The 13,893-nt window shown below is 37.4% G+C and overlaps 1 pseudogene; it reads right to left on the bottom strand.

The window, feature by feature from the left end:
* Positions 1 to 1,412: 1,412 nt before the first annotated feature.
* On the bottom strand, positions 1,413 to 3,894 carry LOC114039178 (annotated as a pseudogene).
* Between the last annotated feature and the right edge of the window lie 9,999 nt (positions 3,895 to 13,893).

Here is a 13,893-nt window from a genome sequence, read left to right as displayed (position 1 = left end):
TCAAGGAGAAAATATTGCAAGCACCCAAAAGGAAACAATTCAAGTATCATGGAGCCACAGTCAGGATAACACAAGATTTATCAGCTTCTATATTAAGGGACTGTAGGGCTTGGAGTATGATATTCTGGAGGGCAAAGGAGCTACGTTTACAACCAAGAATCACCTACCCAGCAAAACTGACCATAATCCTTCTGGGGAAAAAGTGGGCATTCAATGAAATAGAAGACTTTCAAGCATTCTTGATGAAAAGACCAGAGCTGAATAGAAAATTTGACTTTCAAACACAAGACTCAGGAGAAGCATAAATAGGTAAACAGGAAAGGGAAATCATAAGGGGCTTAATAAGGTTAAATTGTTTGCATTCCTACATGGGAAAATGATACTTGTAACTCAAAGGAATGTGCTCATTATTAGGGCAGTTAGAATGAGTATATATTGTCAACCTCCAGCGTTTGGTCTAAGAAAGACAAACAGAATTAGATCATATGTATGCTTTTATCTCTCTCAAGCTGGCAGCATGCATACATTCAACATACATTCTGCTACATTCAGAACAGAGCTCACGAAAGGTTAGGTGAGGGGCATTATAAAGCAAGGAAGTACCCCTGATTCAGGATGTCTGGCCTTTTGTTAGCCAAGATTACAGTTTCCATAAAGCAACAAAGTGCCCCTGAGTCAAAATGTCTATGCAAGCTTAATCTGGTCTTGTGGATACTGACACAGCCGGAGAATTTCAGATTCACTCAGGGAGCAACTCAGAGGATAGTTGCTATGTCAATCCAGCAGGGCTAAAATTGTCCTCTTCAATTGGCCATTCCAGGCTTTTTGGCCTTCTTTGGGTGATAAGGGGCCAAGCAGGTTTCATAATATAGACAGAGGGCACAGGTGTGAGCTGAATATGAAAGGGTGATATCTAAAAAAAAAAATTAAGGGATAAAAGGAATTAACTGGAAGGTAGAAAGGGGTAAATTATTTCACATAAAAGAAGAAAGAAAAAGCTTTTACAGTGGAGGGGAAGAAGGGGAGGGTAACAGGGAATGAGTGAACCTTAATCTCATCAGAACTGGCTCAAAGAGGGAATAGCATACATATCAGTCGGGTGTAGAAATTTATCTTACCCTATAGGAAAGTAGAAAGGGAAGGGATAAAAGAAAGGGGGAGGGGTATTAGAAGGGAGGGCAGATTGGAGGAGGCAATAGTTAGAAGCAAAACATTTTTGAGGAGGGACAGGGTGAAAGGAGGGAGAGAATAAACAGGGTAGGGAATAGGATGGAGGGAAGTACAGTTAGCAATAGTAACTCTGGGAAAAAAAATGAAGGAAGTTTCTCTGATAAAGGCTTCATTCTCAAACACATAGAGAATTGAATCAAATTTATAAAAAACAAGAGCCATTCCCCAATAGCACTGTACATTTACAGAGTTATATTTACTCCTGCATTCAGTGCTCTAATGTTAATTTGCTTGCAAGGTAGCAAATTATACCACAAAGTGAAAAAATCATCTGCAATGGGGAAATCTGCTAGGCTGATAGGAGTTCTGGCCAGGCATTCTTCCCATCAGTCTTTGTTGACAGAATAGGCATTCACCCTTCAGGTCTTCTGCTGCACTGCCTCCTGGGAAATGGCCACTCTGAATATTTCATTAAACAAAACGAATTCTTCAACAGGATGGACTTTTGTGCAAAAGAGACAGCTGATGTCAGCCGAAGTGAGGGAAGGACTGTAATCCTAAAATATGCTCTTGAGCTGAGATGTAGAGAAGACATGAAGGTTTCAGAGTTGTACTACAATCACCATTAAACTTGAACTCTTAATATCATATCTGAGTGCTATCTGCACTTGAGCAGTCTCTAAAATCAAAACATCACCTTCACAATAGAGAACACCCTCAATTTCACCAGGTTGTTTTACTGATGCTTTATAGATACCACTGTCTCCAGCCATGGACTCATGACACAGCAGCAGAGAAGCAAACTGTTTTCTCCTTAAGTAAGTGGCCTACTGTTCTCCTTAGCAACTGCTCTTCAATACCTGCAGTTCCTTCACTTAATGGTGATAAAGACTGCCTAATACCTCTGTTAATATCTTTGCCCTCTGCAAGAGCCTGTGATGCTACTTTTACATCTGAGTCCACCAGCATCTGATTTTCAGGAAGGCCAATGTCTCCAAAATAGCTAATCAATTCAGTATTCAAAGTCTGTGGTGAGTTGGTGGAGAAGAGGATCCTGGACAGACACAGAAAAAGTACCTTCCAGAACTAGAGGAGAACCAGGAGGGAACAAGGAGGACAGGAAGGATCTGGAGGAGAGGAACATGACAGATTTGGGTGGCTCAGTCAATTCTGAAGCATGGCCTGCTGCTGAGAATCCAGATGAGTCACTGCAGCCAAGCTGACTGCAGGACTTCACCATTTCATTTTCATGAATGGTGGTCATGAGTCCAGAAGGAATATAGCCACTTTTTGTCTTGTAAGAGAAAGTCCAGTTTATACTGATAATCCAAGTCTGGAATTTGATCCCCGAGGGTTGTTATAATAGAGCTCCATGGAACTGAGGGAAGTGAGTGACCCTCTTCTAGAAGTGTTCGGAGACCCCTGACTGGGTGCTAATGATCCCAGACTGCTCTCTGAAGACATGGACAAGGTGAGAGACTTTTAATCTGTGAATGCAAATAAGAATTAATTTTACAGTTTCTTCAAGTCTTCATAGCAGTGCTTTTTTTCTTCCTTCCAACTTTAGCCTCTTGGCAAGGGCTCAACTAGGCGTGTTTTTTACAGACAGCAGCTCTTCCTCTAGAAGCTTCCTTGGCCTTGCAGGTAGTTGTGTTTTTGAGGTGTCACAAACTGAAGCTCTTTAAAAGATTCTTTTTTTCATTAATTAGCACCAGTTTCCCCTTCTTGACATCCAAGTCCCCAGGCCAGGGCTCACTGTCTAACTTGGACAGCTCAATTTTTAAATGGGCCATGCTTCTTTTGGCTTCTTCATATCATAGACTTAACCTGACCTTTTCTGCTAAATTGACTCTACTTCTCACTCCAGAATCTCCAGAGATTCCTGTTTGTGATCCAGCATCAAGGGTCTGTCTGGAAAGAGTTAAATGAGAGCTCACAGAGTTGGCCCTTAAGTCTTATTCAAATCTCCCAATGCTTTGGTCCAAATGAAGCTGTTCCTGCAGCTAAGCAAGACTCTGTATTAGACCTTGTGTTTCTGTTTCTCTCTCTCTCTCTCTCTCTCTCACTCCTGAGCTAATGACCTTTCTGATGGACATCATTTCAGTTATAATCACTTTGACCTCACCAAGTTCATACCTAGTGTGACCTTTTTCTTTGTACAGTAATTCTTCATCTGTGAGAGTTCTCACTTCAATTTTTTAACCCCTAACCATGTAGTGGAGATCTCTGCCTTCAGAATATCAGGGTCATATTTAATGTTGGATGAAGATACTGAGAATAAGCTTGTGTGGGAACTTGACTTCTTTTTGTAAGCATCATTTAATTGCACATATTCACTCAGAGCCAGAGCAAGCCTTTTCTCTTTCAAGTGGTACTGTACCTTCTGTGCGCTGAGAGTATGTTGGGCCACCATAAGGTAGATTTTTAGCATTCTCTCTTGTTCTCTCCTCTATTGTTTTCTGGGATCTTCTTTCTCCGTGGTTTTATTGATGTGGTCAATGTAGTAGTCACCAATCTCATAGTCAAATACTACTTCCTATCCCCATGCAGCTCATCTCCAACACAATCCACAAATGAGAAGAGTTTGGTTAACCTGTTCCAGGGGCCAATCCAGCTGGTCTTCTTGATATTGTGGTTGATGTAGAAGACCTTGCCATCTTAGTCCCTGGACTCCTTTGAGCCCTAGGGGAGTGGCAGCTTCCCATTCCTAGTTTTCCTAGTCATGGTTGTCAGCAGCCCCTCTGGGGTACAACTCCTCTATAGGGACTAGACAGAGCGCACTTCGTGGGAACACAGTAGGTCAGCCTCAGGAGCCCCATGGGCGGTGAGCAGGGCACTACATGACACTGTATGACACCATATCACCTGATTATTGAAGAAAGATCTCATATTTAAATTGCCAGTAGTAAGGTTAATATTTATAGATGGTCTAAAAACTTGATTTTCATCTCAACTTTTCCCATTTGTTGTCACTTTGACACAGTTATTGCAGAAATGGAAGGGGGTGGTACAGTATTGAGAGCTAATTTTTTTATTGTTTGTTTCATAAGTTATATACTATCTCTCTAATCACCTAGTATTCAATGAACTAAAGATAAGCCTTCCCTAATTAGCTAAACTGGCCTTCAAACATGAGATAGGAACTATACACGGCTTGTCTTTGGCTCAAACATATAAGCTGCTACCAACACTAGTCAAAGCCTTCATAACTTAGTAGAGTCTCCCAGAGCTTCTTTTTCATTGTACAATCTTCAGTAACTTATAGCCATTTTTATACCAGGATGAAGAATCAAAGTGGGACTTCTGTGACGTAGTAGATTTCATTCTGAAATATAACTAGAATTCTAGGGGGGGGAAATGACAGCACAAGTGAAGAGGATACCTGGATTCTGAACTATGTTCTGAACTGTTTAATTATGATAAATTGGAAAATTTTAGGAAATTTGATTAGAATCTCTTTTCCCTGATGAATATGAAATTAGCTCCATTGATGGCATGTGCTTTTCACAGCAGGGATAAATAATGAACAAAATTATGAATTATGATTCTTTTTATACTTCTATTATCCAGGAAAATCATTGATTGAAATATACCCTCCTTAATTAGTATATTGAGTATATGGAAGTGTTTGAAGAACATGGAAGTGTCTCCTTAATATGAAATCTAAGATTTTCATTTGCTAAGAGAGTATAACCCAAGCTTCATCATGTGGTAAATCTTTTTTTTTAATATACTTTTTTTTTAACCAAAGTCTTATAATAAGGACAAAATCTCTTAGTTAAATTTTTTAGCCCTGAAGTATAAAACAGAAGAAAAATTTATGTACTTACTTGTTCTTAGATGCAGTAGTGAAAAATAAGTCCAGGATTTGTTAGTCATTACACATAAGGCTCCTTGTAAAAAAAAAAAAAAACAATCAAACAACAAAACAAAATAAACAAACAAACAACAACAAAACAGCTTTTTAAAATGCATGTGCAGAGGAGGGGAACAATGAAGAAGGGGGAAAATTCAAAATTCTTTTTGAGTATTCCATAGCTTGAGAACAATTCATATTTTTCTTGGAGGATTTGGAGCTTAGGAGTTTTGACTTTGTTGTCATCTTCTGAGTGTGTGTTTTGATCTTCCTTGTCACCATAGTAACTTTCCATAGTCAGGGTTTTTTTTTTTCCCTGTTGTTTGCTCATTCTCCCAGCCTATTATTTGACTTTTAACTCTTTGTTAAAGTAGGGCTCTGCTTTCAGGGTGGTGGGTGCACTGTCCCAAGCTTCAGGTGTTTTGTACAGCTGTTTTTAGAGACACTTCTAGGGACCTGTAAGTTTTCAGTTCTTCCAAGATGGTATGATCTAAGGAGAGGTGTTATTACTCTCTTGGCCTATGCTCTGGCTTGTAAGTGACCACAACCATTCTTTTCTGCCCTGTACCTGTGAGGAGGGTCCTCCCTCCACTGTGGCCTCAAACTGTGTTATGCTAGTACTCCCCCTCGCCCTGGAACAGCCAGCTAGGACTATGACCCAGATCCAAGTATGGGCAAAGCAATAGAGTCTGGCCCCAGTGCTAGCAAAAAGACTCCTGTAATCTCCTTCTGATCAGTTGTTTGACCCTCTTCCTGCCTGTGGACGAAGAGCTCTGGAAGCAGCCACTGCCACTGCTGATTCAGTTGCTCTCAAGGCCTGCTCCTAGTTTGCTGGGGCTGAAACTGTGCTAGCGTGGCCTGTGCTGGACTGTGCTTCACTCTCACCCAGGTGCAACAGACTTTCCTGCTGACCTTCCAAGTTATCTTAGACTGGAAATTTGTTTCATTTTGTCTTTTTGTGGGTTCTCTGCTCTAGAATTTGTTTAGAGTCATTTTTAAAGATATTTGGAGGGGTTTGGGGTACAGCTCAGGTGAGTCCCTAACTTTACTCTGCTGTCTTGGCTCTGCCTCTCCACAGATCAAATTTTTATATTCAAAGATGATTTCCATTAGATTGTGAGCTTCTTGAAGGCAGGGACTGCCTTTTGCCTCTTTTTGTATCCCTAGAACTTAGTACAGTGCCTGGCAAATACTAAGTGCTTTATTAATGTTTTAATGTTTATTGACTGACTAACTAATGGTTTCCCTATCTATGGTCTAAGTGTAGATGAAGAAAACAATGCATTCCTTACCCAAAATAATCATATTTTATGAGGTTAAATGGTTTGCCCAAGGTAAAGTGTCAAAGCCAAGGGGTTGGGGGGAGATTTACATATATATATATACACACACACACACACACATATATATAATATATATGTATGTATATATATAATATATATGTATGTATATATGTGTATATATGTATGTATATACATATACATATATATGTATGTATGTATGTATGTATATACGCACAGTGTCACCATTAAGAGTTCCCAGTTTGCTTGGTTTTTGTTTTTGTTTTTTAAAGAAATCTACTTTTCAATTCCTTTAGTGGTGGGATCAAAGTTCCAGTAAAGTCTTACTCCACTCTCTTATTGTTGTACAGAGGGGACCCTGTGTCCTGAAAACTAATTCCACTTGAGCACAGTTATTGGCAGGGAAGGATTTGAGTAATGGAAAAGAAAGGTAATAGATTGTATACCTTTGGTTCAATAATTAACCTGAGTTGGAAGGTCCTCATCAGTAATGTGGCCATTGGCTCCCAAGTGATTACTTTGTTTGTTTTGGCCACACAATTAGTGAAACTATTGACTATGGTATAGAAGACAAAATAATCTGTGCCACTGGAGGGCGTTCCCAGATGATAAAAAACATGAAATCAACACTTTTGAAGATGAGATCAGTGGAGCAAAGCAGAAATTTAATATGATGATTGAAACAGGAAAGGAGGAAGGCAACTTTGCCCCCTTGTTTACTGGAAATACTAGGAAAGCCACCAAAACTGAAGCAATGAAAAACATGGATGGGAGAATAGAATTATAGTGTAATAGTGGCAACCAAAGTGGCAGGGAAACCAGGTAAGGTTCTGAAATCTACAGGTAGATTCAAAGGTACTTGCAAGAGACCCTTGCTTGGCACCATCTATGATCATGGATCATTATAATGTATTTTTATAAAGAAAATCTCTTAGCACTTCCATAAAAATATATTCAGTTCAGTATCCAGTAATTGCTTGATATGAAATATGGATGTCAACCTCTCTATGTTGAATGAGTCTCTAATTACTCTCTTGAGATGTGTAGGGTTTTTATTTATCTTTTATGTTTTCAATTAATTTACTTTGTGAAGCATAATGTTTAATTTCCTATAATAAAAATACTGAGCATTAAGGAGCTCTCTATATATTCTCCTTTGGTAAACTATTGCCAAAGAACTGGCCCAGATACAATCATTGCCCTGCTCCCCATCCCTATGACTTAATGTGACGAAAATTGTAGAATTTTTCTCAATTCTATTTTCTAGCTTCATTGTGCTTCTCAATCTCAATGTTTCATTATTATGATCTGGCATTCTGGATAGCTACATTTTTAAAAGGATAAAAAGAAGCCATCCATTTTCATACTAGGAAAATTAAAAAGTCAAAATAGACTTATTCATGCATATAGGACCTATCTTAATTGTCTTGATCCTGCAAGTGAGGAAACTACATTAACACTTTTAGGTCATAAAATTTTGTAAATTATGGCTACAGAGCCCTAATTATTTTACTGGCCTGGAAAACTTCCTACTGTGACTAATTTTATTTCAGTGGGGTAAGTTGCTTGGTGACTGAGTAGGATGGACTGACTATTTATAATAATACATAATATACTGGTCAACCTCTGGAATACTTCACAAGAATTATAAAATGGTAGAGTTAGAAGAGACCTTGGAGATCATATAATTCATCTTTCTACTCACTGTAGGAATTCCTTCAACAACACTTCCCTCTTTCCAATTATCCAACTACTGCGTGACTATGTGCATTGACAGACACATTGCTACCTCACAAGATAGCATATTCAATTTTCCAACAGCTCTCATTTAGAAAGGATTTGTTTTTATTGATCTTCCCTATAAGTCTTATTCATTGTTCATAGTTCTGTCCTCTGGAGCAACCTAAAGCAAGCTTACTCCTTTTTCTAGATGATACCTCTCCAAATATTTGAAGACAGTCAGAATGCTCTACTAAGGTAAAGAATTACTAGATGACTTCTGAAGTCCCTTGTAATTTTGATGCTTGGTGATCTCATGAAATTGCCTTTATTATTCTCTTCTCAAAGCTAAATATCCCCAGTTCCTTCTGATATGTCTCCAGTGATGTTTCCAGAAGCCTCACTATCATGGTGAACCTTCTTTGGGATACACTATAGTTTGTCTATGTCCTTTTAAAAATGTGGCGAATGTTATAGATGTGGTCTGACCAGAGCAGTGTAGAATAGAACTATCATGCCTAGAAAATGGATAGTTTATTTACTAATTCATTTTAAGATTGAATTGTTTGGCATTTTGTTTTGTTTTAGTTTTCAGAAGTTGCATCACAGTGTCGATTTATCAATGTATGAGCATGTGACCCAGTCCCCAATCTTGCTCTCTGAGCTGGTTTACTTACCTCACCCTGTTCTTATACAGAAAAGTCTAGGTTCCCAAAGAAGCACCATCACCATTCAACTGTGATTCAACTCTTTCAGAGTCCTAGGGGTGATCCTGTTATAGGGGAGTACACTTCTCTCCCTCCACCACTCTCACCACTTTAATTCTGAAGAATCCACTGGTAGACTTCTATTTATTTAAAAAAAAAATCCCAGCTACTCCTTTGGGCCAATGACCTTTGGATCCCCAAAACAATAATTTATTGTTAATTTATGGTATGTACAATCTCTGGACTGTAAACTTTAACATTAATTGATATGCCCAAGGTTACACAAGCAGAAATAGCAGAGCAAGGATTTGAACTCATGCCCTACAAACATAATACTCTTTCCATGGTACCAAAATAAACTCCATCTCTCAGAACCTGTAGCAATGTAACACTGCAATAGGACAGGATATTCAAGTGATACAATACAGCAGCTTCATTGCCTACTGATGGATGAGCAAAGAAGCAAATATCTTTCACCTATAAATACATAGAAGGAAATGAATGAAAATTAAGCTTTTTAAAAATAAGTGATATAATTTTATAGTGAGACCCTTTAGAAAACTTAAGTAACTCAACATCCCTGAATGGCATCCACAATCAAGCTGCCTCCTACCAAATTCTTTCCCCCAGGCATCAAAGGAAATGAAGCTTAAATAAATTGTAAATGTCAAGTTGAAAATCATTACAGGTATTTACTAAAATACCTGACATACCCCCCCAACAAAAGGGCACATGCCAAAAACTAAAGATTGTGAGCATTTTTTTGTTTATATATAATCCATGGCAACTGAATTTGAATAATACGCAATAATGTCTTCAATCAGCAAAAATCTTTAGACATTGGAATGGCTAAAATGGGAGTATGAACCAAATATTTATATTCAGTGATAGCACTTAGGTGAAAAATCTGTGCAGGGTTTTAGAGTTCCTGAAATATAGTGCAAAATAGTCATTCCCATTGCATTTCAAGATGTCTATTTTTATCTTCAAAGAAAATTTAAACTTGGAAAATTTCAACAACTGGAATTATAGGTCTCAGCTAAGAAATCTGAATAGTCAGTGGTATGCAGTTTCCAAAAATGCTCAAAGCAGCATGATTATCCCATTTGGTACTAACTTTTGAAAACTAAATGTGATGGTCATTTTATTAGTCATAATTTCCTACTCAACCTATGTATCAATAATCTCTTAATCCCCAAATGAAGTCAATTTCTTCCTAAGAAAATATTGAGTAGACAAATAGAAACTAGTAGATTTTTTGAATGATTAAACTCACTGTATTTCTATTTTACCATTTTCACTATGAGCATGCTATTTATTTAACCCTGCAAGTATTTATTGAATGCCTACTTGAATGCCTTACCCTGTGTTAAGGAATATGGTAGAACACATGGTTTCTGTCCTTGAGGAATTTCCCATTATATTAGATTGTGGATTAATTCAACAAATATTTATTGAGAATCAAGGTGCATGAGACTGACTGTATAGGTACTATGGTTGTTAAAAAAAAAAGATCAAAGGATCATGATATTTCTTTGAAATAGCTGACAAATTAGCAGTTATTATTGTAGCGTTAACAATGATATTCTTCCAGTGATGGCATATGGCTCCAAGTCACAGAATATCATTCTCAGGAGACCTGAAAAGTCAATGGAGAGACAAATAAATTGCCTGCAAGATGCATGAAGAACAGCATCAGAGAAATGTAAGGCTGGGAGAAAAATATGGGCCAATCTTAGTCTAAGAAATGGCTGGCATGCCTGCACAGAAAAACAAGTTGTGTTGGGTAAGGCCCCCAGCCCTTTGGGCTGATATCCTAGGGTAGATTCAAGTGTGCTCAAAGACAAGGTTCACTCAGAATGGGCAGGCACAGGCAGGCTGTGAGATCAATTGTCGGAGTAATGGAAATCACAGATCTTGTGATCAAAGTAATAGCAATGAACATTTATATGGCATTTAAGATTTGTAAAGTGTTTTACACAAATACTTTAACATACACAAATAATTAATAAAAGACAGCATGTGATAGCCTCATGGAGAAGATGGCTTTTGAGCTGGTATATGATTTCTACAGTTTAAGATTGGGGACACAACATTCCAGGGGACTGAAACAATGTGAGTAAAGACACAAAGGACATCCATTGTAATAGCAATTAATAATAAATGTTCCATATGCTGGAATGGAGTCATCCATATAAAAGATGGATTTATAGAAGTAGATGGTAAAGGTTAAACAGAGATTAAAAGCAAGCCTACCACACTATCCTAATGGCAATGAAAACACATAGTACCAATTTCACTGAGAAAAAGTTATTTTGGTAAAAATGTGTATTATCTGAATGTTACATGTTTAAATCAAATATATAACATATTACCAGCAAATCAAGCTAGCTATCAGATGAAAGTAGTGCTAGAACATTTATTAAACAATATTGTTTAAACATTTTTAAATGAATATAATAATTTTAACGCATACCTTTTAATTTTTTTCCCCAAAATTCCCTTCTGCTCCAAAAGATACTTTCTAAAAATTTCAGGAAATGTCATCATTCCAGACCTTTCTCACTTGTATAAGGAGAGAATAACTTCAAGGTTAAGTAGTATGCACAGCTGTAATTAGTGATTCAAAAGGAGAAAGTGGAAAGGAACTTGCTAATCTCTTTTCACATCTTAGTCCCAAGAATAATGGTTTTTATTTTTTCACTTGTATGAGTTTTAAATAACTGTGACTCCCAGAAGAAACATTTATTCACCTTGGTTTTAGTATTGAAAATATCTGCTAAAGATGCTTTCAAGACCCTAAGAATACATGAAGTAACTTTCCTTGGAAAGTGCAGACTGATTTCAAGATCCTCACCACCATCCCACACACACAACATCAAGGAATGTACCCTCTTCAATCTGATTATCCTTCAAAGATTCTTTTGGCTTCCTGTGAATGTTGTACCAGAGTGAAGTGCTAAGCTAAAGACCATGGGTCAGAATAGAGGAATGACATGCTCTGACCAATATTGTCCTTAAGGTTTGTTAATGCACTTGTATTAACTGATCTTAGGGTGGTAGGGCTGAGGGACTAAAAACTACTTCATTTTAGACAGCTTTCTCTGAGGTCTGATGAGATGAAGCTGAGCACCATAGCCAGCCATTCTGGGTGGAATTTCCACATTCCTTACTTAGATGAAAGAGGAATAAGTGTTTATCTACTAAATATATATTTATGCATCCTCTTTCTGCAGTTTTGCAGGCATGGGAATTTATTTTACACAATTTCAGAAGCTTTCAGGGGTTACCAAATTCATTTTTTCTTTTTGTTAGAAGTTAGCTTTCAGCCTGGGGACTGAGAAAGAGAAAGAGAATATTAGCCAGGAAGATGAATGGAGCTGCATTATAGTTCCTTAATTCCAAAGTAAATGAATCATTATTCATAATAAATTTATGTGGAAAATATGAACATAACCATATGTTTCAAGAGCCTACTCTGACTTATTTGACTAGAAAACTTAGTTTTCCTCCAAGGCATATTTTATCATTTAAATGATATAAAAATGTGATGAACACAGTATTTAGAATAATAGAATATGAGATTTTCTTTCAATGAGATTAGACTATGTCATCGTTCCTAAAGGTGTATATCTTTTTAAACAGCAGTTAGAAAATGAATTTTAGTCATTTCCCAGTCTTTTCTAAAACAATCACTAGCTTACTGGTTGAGATTAATTGGCGCTTCAACAAGTCCCAAAATACCGATTTTTTAAAAGAAGTAGTAGAAGTGATTGTCTTCATTATTGCAAGACATGAAGTCAAGCTATGTATCAAAACTAGGTGATGCAGGCACAAAAAAAAACTAACAAGCTCATATCCCAAGCCTCAAGGATATTTAATAAAGTCTGCCTTTTCTATTGTGTTTTAGCTGAATTTTCTTGATAACTGATGGGGAAGCCTTGACTACACACACAGAGAAAAACAACTCATTATGTTCCTCTCCATAACTATACTGATAGAGTTCTCTATTAATTATCTAAAGCAAAGAAAACAGAAGGAGGGGACAAAAAAAAAAAAAAGACTTACAGCAGTGTGATCTTAATGTTCAAAATGGATGCCAGGGGCAGAACAAGTCTCCACTCTCAGTCCTATTTCTGATTTACTAAGAGAACATTCATTCTGATTGATGGGCTTCTGTGGCTCTAGGATAGGGAAATGAAAATAATGACCTGCTCAGAAGGAGGTGTCTTACACTCCCACGTAATCTTTAGGGGCTAAGTGCCCTGGATGTGAATTCAGTTTGTGACCATTACTTCTTTAGGGGTTTTGATACCTGAATCAAACCCTGAATTCTATTGTTTTGTAGTTTAAGCCCTTATTTGGTCAGAGTAGTGGCCTTTGGGGGAGGGATAGGAGATAGAAATCATGTGAAATAATTGCTAAAAAAAAAGTTGTTTTTGGTTTATTTTTAGTAATTGTTTATATACTTTCTTGTTACTGACAACTTTCATTTCATGAATCTCTCTGGCAATGAAAAGGCTTTAACTCAACAGGACAGACATTCCAAACAACTAGCTAAACATAAGTATTACTGTATTTTCACTCTAGTATTCCATTTCTGAAATGGAAACTGATAAGAATTAAGGAAAATATGGGGGGGAAGGCATAGTTATTTTTCTTAATCAATGTCTCTCAGCTAATGTTCTTTCTTCTAAGCTATAGTACTCTATTAGAGTGGGAACAAAATGTCTCAGAACAAGCTCTCAATTTAGTTTCTGCCCACAGAACCTGGATTTTTCTAATTATCCTCATAAGCAGCTTTCCAAAGCCATCTCTCTGACCTTGGGGCAAGTTAGCAATTCCTTCCTGTAAGTCCTAGGAGAATCAGAGGCTTTTCTGAAATCTATTCTCCAAGGATACAGATAGGCAAGATTCACTCTCCACAAGTTGTTTTTGAGACAGAAACTTGAGTCATGATACACATGAGGTGGGAGTGGGGGTACAGGGAGGGAAAACTGTAATCAACACAATCTGGAGTTATAATGCCCCCTTCAAACTTTCCCTAGTCTTCTATTAAATAAATGGAATAAGGTGTGTCTTTCAAGATTCTGGCATTTCATAGGCCAGTTTCAGGAAATCATCAGTTTCTGGGGACTAC

This window comes from Vombatus ursinus, unplaced genomic scaffold, assembly GCF_900497805.2.
Source record: "Vombatus ursinus unplaced genomic scaffold, bare-nosed wombat genome assembly UNPS02011649.1, whole genome shotgun sequence".
Classification (NCBI taxonomy): Eukaryota; Metazoa; Chordata; class Mammalia; order Diprotodontia; family Vombatidae; genus Vombatus; species Vombatus ursinus.
This window is presented reverse-complemented; position numbering and strand designations above follow the sequence as displayed.